This window comes from Salvelinus fontinalis, chromosome 21 (genome assembly GCF_029448725.1).
Source record: "Salvelinus fontinalis isolate EN_2023a chromosome 21, ASM2944872v1, whole genome shotgun sequence".
In the NCBI taxonomy this organism is placed as follows: Eukaryota; Metazoa; Chordata; class Actinopteri; order Salmoniformes; family Salmonidae; genus Salvelinus; species Salvelinus fontinalis.
Genome location: NC_074685.1, coordinates 29,999,282 through 30,010,053, shown reverse-complemented (window position 1 = coordinate 30,010,053; position 10,772 = coordinate 29,999,282). Strand labels below are relative to the sequence as shown.

Genomic DNA, 10,772 nt, shown 5'->3' with positions numbered 1-10,772 from the left:
GAGGTAACAATTGGTTTAATATTTTTAACCAGTTGAGGTAAAAAAAATCTAATAATCTGGTGCAATTTGTCACCAATTACTTTCAGCAGCTCTGACTTTATATAAAATGCCAATTGTACTTTAAATGTTTATTCATTTGTAATCTATTGTGAACCCTTGTGATCTAAACCTATTTCCCTTATTGATTAAGCAAGGTAACATGACTGGGCCTACTTCCATTATCAAGAAACTAAGCCACCAAGGTCAAACAAGGATGTTTGGTGTGCTTTCTAGGAAACACCATGAAAAAAGCCAGGAAGGTACACAATGTCATTCTGTGGAGTTTTGCTGATGTAGTTTTTCGCTGTACAGTTATTTCCCAGGGCACCCCACATAAAGCAGGCGGGTGCTGAATGTGCGTTGCTATAATTACACAATCCACCCCAGAGGCCCATACTGTTCCTCAGGGCAACGGTCAACAGTCTAGACCGGGGGGGGGGGGGGGCTCAAATCATATGGAATAAATAAAGCTTGTCCCAGAACATCCAATGATAATAAACACCTATGGAGAGAATAAATATCCCCACCCACACATAATCATTATCACATGATGTGTACAATTGCATAATTCCTTGAATAATAAAATACATATCATCAAGACCTAAATGATATTGCAGTAATAAAGGACTGAAGCTTGCTGTTAAATAATGCTACAGTAGCATAATGCATTGAAGAAGCTGCACCATAATCTAACAAAAGTCAAGAATAAAGACATGCATGTTTTCCAGGGCCCAATACTTGCAATACTTCTATTTACTTGGTCAAAGTGATCCAAGAACTGTCATGGTCTGAGCACATTCCTTTAATCTTTTCAATCTGATATGTGGATCTGCCAAATCCCTTATTTGCATCTAACAACATTAGCAAAACTGTTATTTGCTTGGTGAAATTGATTATGCAGACAAACCAAATCATCCATAGAGAATATGAATGTACAGCTTTACATCCATCAGCATAAACCTGACTTCATAAGATGTTTTATATTCTGGGTGAAAAGTGCTGAGGGCAGGTTAATGTTTCTAACAAAAGTTGATTTGTGACCAAAACCAGTATTTATTTTCAGCAAAGTGACAGGAATGAAAATGTCTGCACAGAACAGAAATGCCAACTGATAATATTGTCTTACTTGATCATGCGTCAAAGGGCACAGGACAATAGGTCAAATCAGGGATCATCAACTAGATTCATCCGTAATTACAAAGGATTTGTACTGCAAATTAACCACAACAATATATTATTTTTGATTAAAACATAACCATTTCAAACCTTGCTTGTATTTGTATACGATCGCATATATCTCTCTATTACACATGGGATACTTTGGAACAGTTTGGTGTTTTTACAGTCTTTTATGTTTAACAATAAAAAAGTGTTTCCCACCAGTTGGGGTACCCTTGGCTAAAGCCACTTATCTTCCATTAAACTTGTTATTGTTTGAAAAACCCACTGAGCTTTAGCCACATGAAGTGTTTGTTGAGATATATTTGACACTGGCAAAAGCCAGCCTGTCTGCACATTTTAAAGTTGGTTTTGCTTTTCTATCTTAAACCATTTGAGAGCAACAGCCCGGCCCTTCCATCTAGTAGCTATTCTGTAAACCAACACTACACATCATTGCTGAAGAATACCACATTGAAATCCACAACACCCAGAATATATCGCTTAAAAAGATACAGCAGAGGTGGCCTTGGGGATGACTGCCGGATTCTCTCTCTCGGTCTATCTAATTGGCCTTCCCAGTGAATCAATCCAAACACATTTCCCAGGCAATCCTGCCTCTGTATTAGCAACTGTCTAAAGCCATCTCATCCAACTGAGAGCCTGGGGCTGCCTCGGTGTCAGACACCCTCTCTTAGCCAGATTAACCTCACAACTTCATGAGCGCCGTCAGGCTCCAGCTGCTGTTGTCACTGCTTCAGTAAACGGATTATACAGCACATCACAAGCAGAAGAAAGTGGGTGAGAATAACAATAATAGAGATCCTTGCCTCATTGCAATATGTAGTCTACCTAACATGTTTCAATGGCATTTGTTTCTTTGAAATCTGAGATGGAGGGGAGAGACAAGACACCATAGAGATCCTACTAAATTACTGTTCTAATTTCTAATTCTATGCAAGACACAGACAAGCTGCAGTTCTATCTTGTTGTCCTTGATCAGAGTTTTGTAATTTTGTATTGTCAGTTTGCTTAGCTATTATGTCTTCCATACGGTGACATTGAAAAGATTCAATATCATCGCTAGCTAAAGATGACAAAATTATTTTAATGAGGTATTAATGAGGTATCTGTCAGGTATTTCTGTTAGATGATGTGCAATGTGCACACAGAGAAAAAAATTTACAGGTGAATGTGGAAGCTGTCGATAAACCATTCATTCCATAGTAAAAGGTACAATGTAAATGTTGGAGAACTGGATCCAACAGCACAATGAGTGACCTGGGATCCTAGAGATAGATAGAGGACTCATCTTTATATGTGTGCCATTATAGGATATGTGACAGCATGGGTAGAGCCATTGAGGCTACAACCTATAGGAATACCCACCCAGTTGACAACTTTGACTACTTTAAAATGGGGGAAGCATGGTGGAGGCCCTCAATGGCGCTGCCCATGCTAAAATAACATTTTGTCAACTAGAGGCCTCTATCATTCTCTGTGCTTGAATAGACCTGTGCTGCCCTCTACTTACAGACATGTTTCTGATTTCTCAAGGGGTTTTCAAAGAGCCAGGCATTACACCAGCAGAGGGCAGTGTAACACAAAATGAAATGGCTATGGTGACTGCCTGGGCCCATCTAGTATTGAATAACATTGAACAATTGCACTACACAATACTGATTATTTTTGCAATTTTGCCCTGTGATCTCTCAGATCTGTGCGTGACTGAAATGACAGTGTATTTTTTGTATTTTATTCAGATCCCCATTAGCTGTTGCTGAAGCAGCAGCTACTCTTCCTGGGGTCCACACAAACATGAAACATGACAAAATACAGAAGAACATCAATACACAAGAATGGCTCAAAGACTAAACAACAAACATTTGAAATAAGAACAACAGAACACATTACTGACAGTTACCGACATGACTGACAGTTACCCACATGACTGACAGTTACCCACATGACGGGCAGTTACCCACATTACGGACAGTTACCCACATTACTGACAGTTACCCACATGACTGACAGTTACCCACATTACTGACAGTTACCCACATTACTGACAGTTACCGACATGACTGGCAGTTACCCACATGACTGACAGTTACCCACATGACTGACAGTTACCCACATGACTGACAGTTACCGACATGACTGACAGTTACCCACATGACTGACAGTTACCGACATGACTGACAGTTACCCACATGACTGACAGTTACCCACATGACTGACAGTTACCCACGGCTGACAGTTACCCACATGACTGACAGTTACCCACGACTGACAGTTACCCACATGACTGACAGTTACACACAACTGACAGTTACCGACATGACTGACAGTTACTGACATGACTGACAGTTACCCACATGACTGACAGTTACCCACATGACTGACAGTTACCACAACTGACAGTTACCCACATTACTGACAGTTACCGACATGACTGACAGTTACCCACAACTGACAGTTACCCACATGACTGACAGTTACCCACATGACTGACAGTTACCCACATTACTGACAGTTACCCACATGACTGACAGTTACCGACATGACTGGCAGTTACCCACATGACTGACAGTTACCCACATGACTGACAGTTACCGACATGACTGACAGTTACCCACATGACTGACAGTTACCGACATGACTGACAGTTACCCACATGACTGACAGTTACCCACATGACTGACAGTTACCCACGGCTGACAGTTACCCACATGACTGACAGTTACCCACGACTGACAGTTACCCACATGACTGACAGTTACACACAACTGACAGTTACCGACATGACTGACAGTTACCGACATGACTGACAGTTACCCACATGACTGACAGTTACCCACATGACTGACAGTTACCACAACTGACAGTTACCCACATTACTGACAGTTACCGACATGACTGACAGTTACCCACAACTGACAGTTACCCACATGACTGACAGTTACCCACATGACTGACAGTTACCCACAACTGACAGTTACCCACATGACTGACAGTTACCCACATGACTGACAGTTACCCACATGACGGGCAGTTACCCACATTACGGACAGTTACCCACATTACTGACAGTTACCCACATGACTGACAGTTACCCACATTACTGACAGTTACCCACATTACTGACAGTTACCGACATGACTGGCAGTTACCCACATGACTGACAGTTACCCACATGACTGACAGTTACCCACATGACTGACAGTTACCGACATGACTGACAGTTACCCACATGACTGACAGTTACCGACATGACTGACAGTTACCCACATGACTGACAGTTACCCACATGACTGACAGTTACCCACGGCTGACAGTTACCCACATGACTGACAGTTACCCACGACTGACAGTTACCCACATGACTGACAGTTACACACAACTGACAGTTACCGACATGACTGACAGTTACCGACATGACTGACAGTTACCCACATGACTGACAGTTACCCACATGACTGACAGTTACCACAACTGACAGTTACCCACATTACTGACAGTTACCGACATGACTGACAGTTACCCACAACTGACAGTTACCCACATGACTGACAGTTACCCACATGACTGACAGTTACCCACATTACTGACAGTTACCCACATGACTGACAGTTACCGACATGACTGGCAGTTACCCACATGACTGACAGTTACCCACATGACTGACAGTTACCGACATGACTGACAGTTACCCACATGACTGACAGTTACCGACATGACTGACAGTTACCCACATGACTGACAGTTACCCACATGACTGACAGTTACCCACGGCTGACAGTTACCCACATGACTGACAGTTACCCACGACTGACAGTTACCCACATGACTGACAGTTACACACAACTGACAGTTACCGACATGACTGACAGTTACCGACATGACTGACAGTTACCCACATGACTGACAGTTACCCACATGACTGACAGTTACCACAACTGACAGTTACCCACATTACTGACAGTTACCGACATGACTGACAGTTACCCACAACTGACAGTTACCCACATGACTGACAGTTACCCACATGACTGACAGTTACCCACAACTGACAGTTACCCACATGACTGACAGTTACCCACATGACTGACAGTTACCCACAACTGACAGTTACCCACATGACTGACAGTTACCCACATGACTGACAGTTACCCACATGACTGACAGTTACCCACATGACTGACAGTTACCCACATGACTGACAGTTACCCACATGACTGACAGTTACCCACATGACTGACAGTTACCCACATGACTGACAGTTACCCACATGACTGACAGTTACCCACATGACTGACAGTTACCCACATTACTGACAGTTACCCACATGACTGACAGTTACCCACATGACTGACAGTTACCCACATGACTGACAGTTACCCACATGACTGACAGTTACCCACATGACTGACAGTTACCCACATTACTGACAGTTACCCACATGACTGACAGTTACCCACATGACTGACAGTTACCCACATGACTGACAGTTACCCACATGACTGACAGTTACCCACATTACTGACAGTTACCCACATGACTGACAGTTACCCACATGACTGACAGTTACCCACATGACTGACAGTTACCCACATGACTGACAGTTAAACAAGGGTACCTTTGGTACTTGTTACAGCTGTTGATGTCGTTGATAACAATCTGCAATTTTTTTCATGTCATTACGTTAAGATAAAAGGAGCGGGAATCATAGCTATAATTCAATAAACGTCACGAGTTGATTTAAAACCTATGTTTAACCCTTTATTATGGAGGGTGTCTTGATGGATTTGTCCAAAATCTTGTGACACAAACATTACTTTTCTGTACTTTTCTGTGCATTTATGGCAGTGTAAGTTGTCGTTATATATATTAAGCATTAAACAGTTTAATTAGACATTGAACTTGAACCTTGTAAGAATCCTGGATCTAGCTGTCGGACAGTTTTTGTATAGAGATCTCAAAAATGCATTGTATTTATGTAACATTTCGTGTCTTCTTCTGTCACGGGGTGGAAACAGTTTTCATGGGCATCCAAATCCCAACTTATGTATGTATTCCGAAATGTAATGCTTCTAACCGAAAGAGTCACTTTACCTTGATACTGAAAACCTAAATCGATACTGACATTAATGTGTTTTTTCAATAATTATGCATAATACTTGTTGGATGCACATTTGGTGTCCAGCTGATTAGTTACACCTTGATATTTTCACACATCATCTGATCCAGGAATTTTCCAAATGGCGGTCAAGTGACAAACAACTGTGGCGATAGAGCATGCCATGCAACAACAGCCCAAGTGCTGGAAAAAAGGTGTTCAAGAGGAATGTCCACAATATTTTGGTGTCTCATTCCTTAAGCCAGTGAAGACAGCTGTGACTGGATCCACAGTGGATATAATGGTGATCATCTGTTGTTGTCTGCTTGATTTACAGCAGGGTCTCCTTAGATTTAAAAGACAAAGCATCAAGTTAATAAGTTCCTTTTTTCATGTTTTTGTGTCTCGAATTGGACACTGAGTCTACTGTGTTCAACTGTTAGGATAGACTATTGTGCAACATCCAACGATATTCCTATTAATTATTATGGATATAATGACAACAAATTACATAACCTAGTGGGCTTATTCACAATATGATCAGGTAATGAAATAACATGACAAATATATTTTTATTCCCATGTTACTGTTACGCGGAGTGGAACCCAAGAGCAGACTCTGACGAGGAGACTGGGATGAAGTAACCAAGGTATTTATTGAAACACAGGGGGGAGATGGAGTGCAGGTCAGGGGAAGCTCGGGCGGGTTGCTTCAAACCAGGTGCGGAAGCTGAGGCTGAGGCTGGAGCGAGAGGGGGTGAGACAGAGTAAGCACGTCCGGAGGGGAATCCAAGGGAGTAGTAAAGTGGGGAATCCAGGACAGAGTAGCAGGAATACGATACGTGGGACTGGAGACAGGGACCAGAGTCAGAGCGGGCAGAACTGTAGCAGAGAGGAAAACAGCGACAGGCAAGGAAAACAGAGACAACAGGATAACAGGATTTGAATGGTAACAAACGGCTAGAAACGTAGACTGACTGAGCAGAGATTACGATCTGGCAGCGTGGAAGTGGCAGGGCTGAGTATTTGTAGAGGTATTGATTATGGAACATGTTGCAGCTGGTAGGGATCTGCTCTGACTCCAGCACACCTGTCTCCACCCACACAATCACACACACAGAGAGAGAGAGAGAGGGAGAGGGAGAGAGTACTGGGGGGGTGGTGGCAGGTCAAGGAGATACAGGATGAGCAGTAGAGGGCGTTGCAGGAACAGATGTAACAGTTACACATGCAATTTTAAACAATATAAGGGACTTGAAGTAGCCTACTTGAACTTGAATTTGGAGCTCAGAAATGCAATGAATTACTGGAATAGGCCTACCTTGAAAATAGTTATCGATTTGGTGCTTGAAAAGTTATTGTTATTATTGTAGCCAATTTATACGTTCTCCTGCTCTCTTATAATTATCAGTGATTTCATTTTTGATCTGTTTTGATCAGAGGCCACTTTTGTTTGTTTCCCACCGCTTCAATTTAAGGGACTGTGGTGTTAAAAATGCTGAGCATCTCTTTAGCACAGACAGACCTCTGCTCATCTTTACAATAATCAAATGAATATGCCTTGACCATAACAGTTTACAGTCTAAGGTGACACCAACAAGTTTAGTCTCCTCAACTTGCTCAACAGGCACATCATTCATTACCAGATTTAGCTGAGGTCTAAAACTTAGCGAATGATTAGTACCAAATGCAACGCTTTAAGTTTTAGATATGTTCAGCACCAGTTTATTACTGGACACCCATTCCAACACTGTGATAACTACCACATATGTTCCTGTTTCTCACAAAAGATGGTTTCAGTTCTGTCCCTCCTCTGTTCTGTATTTCATATCATTTCACTGCAACTCATCAGTCAGATTAAATTGCAAAGTAAACCATTGCACTCATAACAAAGGTTCATCTGAAGTGTGCTTTTAGACTCAATGCTTTGGCATCTGGGAATGGCAACAAGAAAAGCAGACACAGTCATAACCTTACCTTAAGTCAAGATGTATATTTTGTCTGTCAGCTTGCATCACCATTGCAGCCAATGTAATAGGAGAGAAATGGGAGCACAATGAAGCAAATTGACATTAATGAGTATTGAATGTTTCAGAGCATACATGTCCCATTTGTAAATGCTCCCCAGCAGCCTAGTGGAGCAATTCTGTACAAATTCAACTTACAGGACCTTTCTAAATGGAGCACTTAATTAGGGTAAACCCACAGTCTATCAGTGCACCTCTAGAGACCTGAAACACATGGGGAATGTAGTAACTATTGCAGCACAGCTCTCACTATACAAGGATAGCAAATCAAAGAAGTTTAAAATCAACAGTTTGGAGACCGTTAAATGATAATAGAGCAAAATGTAGAACTGCAGTGATAAAGCCGTTATCAGATCATCTTTGTTCAGAAACCCAGAGGACAACAGAGAGGATGATATGAGCATCTTCATGCTTCATGCATATTTTAACATTCCGCTAAGGTTCTTCTGGGAGAGACTCAAACCATGGGCAGGCTCAATAAAGGCTGAATGTTACTGGTAATGGCAACCTGTGCATTAAGGAAGCTATTTCCTGATCCTGGGGCAATTGTAGCAGGACACTTTGAGCACTAACGTGAATCAATGTAGGTCCTACAGCTATGGAGGTTTATTTGTTTTCTCGGCACAGGAATGCCGATGCCGAGCATGCTTGTGCATCAGGATTAGACCTACAACTTTTGAATCCTTTTCTGGCCTAGGCTGCACCGGACCCTCCTTCCCGACAGCTAAAGGTCCCAAAGCTACTGTGCATGTGCCCGATTCCCTACTTTACGCACAGTCTTCGCTCTGCTTGTTCGGCTGCACAGAGAACAGGATAGGCCTACACTGGCGAATGCTGCTAGTTTAATAAAGTTAGATCAGAGCTGAATCATTGTCTGCAAGATCACATTATGATCTACATTATGTACACATTTCTGTGGCCTCCCTTCACATTTATCACTGACAGTTTTACTGGTGAACGTCCATGCAGTGTCTGCATGACAACCATTTCATCTCAATCAGTTTCATGGGGATATTCATTTAGATCATGTAGCCTACAGTGAGCGAATTGGAGAGCAGATGGTGCTAACTGTAACATACACTACCGCTCAAAAGTTTGGGTCACTTAGAAATGTCCTTGTTTTCAAAAGAAAAGCAATTTTTTTGTCCATTTAAATAACATCAAATTGATCAGAAATACAGTGTAGACATTGTTAATGTTTTAAATGACTATTGTAGCTGGAAATGGCAGTTTTTTAATGAAATATCTACATAGGCGTACATATGCGTACAGAGGCCCGTTATCAGCAACCATCATACTCACCTTGTCTAAAGAAGGCCAGTTTTATTGCTTCTTTAAATCAGGACAACAGTTTTCAGCTGTGCTAACATAATTGCAAAAGGGTTTTGTAATGATCAATTAGTCTTTTAAAATGCTAAACTTGGATTAGCTAACACAGCGTGCCATTGGAACACAGGAGTGATGGTTGCTGATAATGGGCCTCTGTACGCCTATGTAGATATTCCATTAACAATCAGCCGTTTCCAGCTACAATAGTCATTTACAACATTAGCAATGTCTACACTGTATTTCTGATCAATTTGATGTTATTTTAAAGGACAGAAATGAGCTTTTCTTTCAAAAACAAGGACATTTCTAAGTGGCCCCAAACTTTTGAGCGGTAGTTTACCTGTGTTTTGTTTCAATCAAAGCCCATATTTTGCCTTGTGCCGGCGCACTGTTGAGTTTTGGCCACATAAGAGAGAAAGATGTGACCATTCGCACAATCATCCTAGAATCTCATAAGAAATTAGGTGGTGTTTTTTGTATTGCAGTAACGTCATACTATGCTATTTTATTCAGTTCTGTTATGTAGAATACTATCATTATGTGATCTTGCAGACATTGCCTCGGCTTTGATCTAACCATATAACGAGAGCCATTTGCCAGAGTAGGCGAACGAGTAGAGCAGAGAATGTTGGGAAGAAGGGTCCGGAAAAGTCGGATCTGTGGCCACTCCGATTAATTTAACACTGCCTTAGTGTAACACAAATATATCCAAAACACATCTTAGGCAACATTTTCCCATTAGTAATATGTTATTATGCAAAAGAGAGAATCCATGTAGAAAAACAGTTTTGCTTGTATTTATTCATGACTAATGGTGAAATAAATTAATCACATTCCCTCAAAACCCTTTATTTCACCATCACTAACTCTTTTTTGTTGTTGTTTGTTTAAAGTATCAATAAGATCTGCCTATTCTCAGCCTAGGCTACTCAGTGTTGTAATAAACTCCAAACCTATAATAATGCAGTATAAAGAACAGAACTAAAACCAACCTTTTCAAGCAGTACATAGGGTCATGAAAGGGTACATCTTTCACCTCCTCTCCTCAGCGTTAAATCGCTGATCATTTCAGGCACTTCCGTGCAGAAGTGGCGGAAATAC

The 10,772-nt window shown here is 41.5% G+C and overlaps 1 long non-coding RNA gene across 1 annotated transcript; it reads right to left on the bottom strand.

Annotated features, from left to right (window-relative positions):
• Positions 1–2,939: 2,939 nt before the first annotated feature.
• On the bottom strand, positions 2,940–10,760 carry LOC129818626 (uncharacterized). Its single transcript, XR_008753965.1, has 2 exons — positions 10,664–10,760; positions 2,940–8,323 (listed from the first exon to the last, which is right to left on the bottom strand). It is a non-coding gene; the product is annotated as an uncharacterized LOC129818626 (long non-coding RNA).
• Positions 10,761–10,772: the final 12 nt, after the last annotated feature.